Here is a 4,602-nt window from a genome sequence, read left to right on the forward strand (position 1 = left end):
GCTGCGCCGCCTCCTCGGCGGCAGATCCCGCCCCTCCCCGCTGATTGGGCCCCGCCCCCTCAACAACTACTCAGATCTTTCTTCCCGGGAGGCTAACTTTTCTCCTCCTTGCTCTGCCCCTGTGGTTGTGCCCCATAGCTTTGCCCGTCCCCGTACCCTTTTGACAATCAATAGTCCTTTCCTAAAAGACTTGAGTCTTCCGGTTCCCCGGGACACCCCCGTCCTAAACGAAACAGCCTGAAGACGGCGCCTCGCTGTCCTCTCCCATCCTTAGGCTGTACCATGTCGACTCTGTCCCGAGGGGCCCTGGACAGGAAACCACGCGCCTTCTAGGAAAGTTCTGCAGCCCAGGCAGACTTCTGTAGTTCCAGGTTTTATATTGGGAAAGGATCCAAAACCTATAGTGCACCCCAGGGGCCTCCAATACCTGTCACCTGCTATTTAGTTTCCTCTTGTGCAATTTATATTGTTAGCTCACAGAGACACCGGGAGAGAGATCCAAAGAGGCAGGGAGCAGAGACCCAGAGGGAGGGGAACACAGAGACCCACAAGGTGGGGAGGCAGATACCCAGAGAGGCAGCTGGTCAGCGATTCAGAGAGAGATAAAGACAGAGACCCAGAGAGACATGGGGTCAGAGACTTCAAGAAAGAGGGACAGAAACCCCAAGGGGGAGTACAGAGATCCAGAGAGTGAGGGAGTCAGACACTCAGATTGGTAGAAGGACAGAGACCCAGAAAGACAGGAGATCAGGGGCCCAGAGTGGGGCAGAGATCCAAAGAGGGGCAGAGAGAAAGAGAGAGAGATGGGCAGATTGTATGAAGGGGCAGAAACTGCTCTTTCAGTCAGTTGAGTAACCGGACAGATGGTCCTCCTCTCTGATTCAATCAACAGCAAGTCGACATGGTTCATCCTGGAGTCAGGGGCACCAAGGAGAACTGGGAGAACTACTAGAAGCACCTAGAGTATACTCAAGAAATGCAAGTTCTCCTCATTGGCTTGGTTGAGGTGGAGTTAGGGAAGCTCCCACTCATCCCTGACACTCTTCGTGAACCCTCAGCAGGTGCCCTCCTCAATTAATATTCAATCTGGGTCAGTTCCACTATAATATGACATGTGCATTCCCCAAAAATCCCAGTGCTGTGCAAAATCATGCAATATGAAAACCACAAGCATTTGTGGTAAATGTGGTTAGGGACAAAAGACTCAAAAACTTTGTTAGCACAGTTTTATACATGTTAAATAGTTAAGAAATGTGTATACAGTACAACTTAAAAAAAAAGACCTGAAATTCCTTGTGGCAGCATGCACCTGTGATCCACCTCCCTTGCCACACACACACATATGTCTCTGGTAATTTGACTTTCAACAAGGATGCTGTATTAGTCAGGGTTCTCTAGGGAAACAGAACCAACAAGAGATCTCTTTAAAGACGAGATTTTATAAAAGTGTCTCATGAAACTGTGGAGATGCATGAATCCACATTCCATAGGAGAGGGCACAAACTGTAAACTCTGACAGATATCTACAATGAACTCCCCAGGAGAGGTTGGCTAGCTGAAGCAGAAGTGAAAGTTCTCTCTTCTCCCTTAAAAGTCTTCAAGTGATTGTATTAATTCCAACTGATTGGTTTCTCTCATTGTGGAAGACACTCCTTTAGTTGATTGTAGATGTAATCAGCCCCAGATGCAATTAACTAACTAATGATTTAATAAAACAGCCTTCCTGTTTGCTAACCAGCCACAAAGTGTCCTTGCAGTAATGGTTAGACCAGTGCTTGACTGACTAGACAACTGGGCACCATCACCTGGCCAAGTTGATGCATGAACCTAACCATCACCAATACCAACTACATTAACTGGGGAAAGAATAGTTTCTTCAACAAATGGTGCTGGGAAAACTGGAAATCCACACACCCACCTCACACCATATTCAAAAATTAATTCAAACTGCACCAAGAACCTAAACATAAGAGCTAAAACTGTAAACTCTTAGAAGAAAACAAAGATCGAAACCTTCATGACCTTGACTTTGGCAATGATTTTGTACATATGACATCAAAAGCAAGAACAACAAAAGAAACAAACAGATAAATTGGACTTCATCAAAATTAAACACCCTTGTGGACATTATCAAGGAAGTGAAAAAGCATTTGGCAAGTAGTTTCAAATCATAATCTGATAAAGGTTTAACATCCACAATATGTAAAGAACTACAACTCAATAACAAAATGACAAACAACCCAATTTATAAATCAGCAAAGGACTTGACATTTCTCCAAAGAAAATATATAAGTTGCCAGTAAGCACATCAAAACCACAATGATACTACCTCAGGCCCATGAAGATGGCTATTAAAAAAAAAACTGTAAATAATCCTTGTACATTGTTCGTGGGTGAGTAAAATGGTTTAGCCATTGTGAGAAATAATCTGGTGGTTCCTCAAAAAGTTAAGCATACAATTACCATGTGAACTGGCAATCCCACTTCTAGGTATATACCCAAAATCACTGAAAGCAGGAACTTGGGCAGATACTTATATATCAGTGTTCACAGCAGCATTATTCACAATTGCCAAAAGATGGTGACAACCCAAGGGTCCATCAAGAGATGAATGGATAAACAAAGTGGTGTATATCCATACAGAATATGAAATTCTGATACACTGTGCAACAGGGATCAATCTTGAAATCATTATGTGGTGTAAAATAAGCCAGACACAGTGAGATAAACCATGATTCCTCTTATATAAATAATTAGAATAAGCAAATTCCTAGACAGAAGGCAGAATAGTGGCTGCCAGGGGCTGTGGGGAGGGGAGAATGGGGAATTAATGGTTCATGGGTACAGAATTTCTATTTGGGCTGATGAAAAAGTTTTGGTAATGGATGGTGGTGACGGTACACAACATTGTAAATGTAATTAATGCAACTGGATTGTACTCTTAACAATAGTTAACATGGGCTAAGCCCAGCAGCCCAAAGGTCAGGACACCACCACCCAGGCCCAGCTGAGCACATCGGGCCCCATGGTGATCTCACCAATTTAGTCCCTCTACAGCCAGATCATGAAGTGGTTCCATCACTCTGCCCTCGAGAACCCAGACATCAAGTACCTGCTGCGGCTCATGCACAAGGAGGTCCTCAGTCATGACACCTGGCGGGTCCGCTTCACCCTGCTCTCGCCCCAGCACATCCTGGGGCCTCCCCATCGGTCAGCACATCTGGCTCTCGGCTCAAATCCATGGCAACCTGGTCATCTAGCTCTGCACCTGTCTCCAGTGATGATGACAAGGCTTCATGGTCATCAAACTTTACCTCAGACACCCATCACATATCTCATGCCAGAGGGGAGACATCCCAGTACCTGGAAAGCATGAATATTGGAGACAACACTGAGTTCCAGGGCCTCAATGGGCTGCCGGCTGCCCCAGCCCCACCCCACCCCACCCCATCCCAGGACCAGGTCGGGCTGCCCAGCCAGGAGGAAGCTTGGCTCTCCCTGAGGCTTCCCAGGCTGGCACGTGGACCCTGCTGAAACCCAAAGCCAATGTGTCCCCCCAACACCCCTACAGCCAGAATGCCTCGCTTGGGAGCTCAGGGCTGTCAGCTCAAGCAGAGGCCAGTGGGCTGCCACCCTCATAACAGACTGAACACGATGATGATTTGTTCCTCTGTCGAGACTCAACCCTCCTCTTGCCCTCTCTCATTGGAGACAGATTTTGAACTGTGCCTCTCGTCCCAGAGACATACATATACTCAGTCTTCTGGACGTTGCCTTTAGACAACAGCTGTATTAGCCTCTTGCATATCACCTTTTTCAAAGTCATTGATGACCAGGAAAAATTGAAGTTAAAAATTGCTTACATTAAAATAAAATGGATAAAATGGGAAGAACTGTGTTATATATTATAGCAATTTTTTTTCTTAAAAAAAATAAAGAGGCCTTATGGCAGCACTGACTGCATAAATCGTATGCATGTGATGCAAGGAACTTCTTTCCTTACAAACACTTTTAACACTGCATGCAATAAAAACTTAGAATGAATTTTTGGTATGCATTACTAGTTTTTTATACTTTAAAACAGAAACACTGAACACATTTCTAAAGGAAATGAGACATGGAAATATTTTCGTTTCTTCAGCCTACTCCCCATTCCCAACCAGAATTTGGTTGTAAATTATTATCATCCTGAAAAATATGTCACATTAAAAAAGAAGTATAGATTTCTGTTTGCAGCTATGTTTCCAGACCAAACATCCTATTGTAAGCCACCATAAAAATTGACAAAATAATTAAATCTTTCTAGGAACTGGACACCAGACTGTCCAAGAATTCCACCCCTGAAAGAAGAGAAGCTCCAAGGTGAGCTCTAGGATTGTCTAGTCTCTCTGGCTAGGAACAATTCCCCTTGGTGCCATGAGCTGGAGTCCAAAAAGAGCAGAGTAATCCCATTAAGCAGAGGAGGCATATAACAGAGTTTGTGGCAGCTAAAGTGACTGCAATTACACGGCAAGTTCTTAGAGAAGAGCTTGCTGAGGCATGGGGGGGCGGGGGATGGATAAAAATCTGGAGGGCTTCCACGGAATCCTTGGCTGAATGCTA

The sequence above is a fragment of the Choloepus didactylus genome, chromosome 2 (genome assembly GCF_015220235.1).
Source record: "Choloepus didactylus isolate mChoDid1 chromosome 2, mChoDid1.pri, whole genome shotgun sequence".
Taxonomy (NCBI): domain Eukaryota; kingdom Metazoa; phylum Chordata; class Mammalia; order Pilosa; family Megalonychidae; genus Choloepus; species Choloepus didactylus.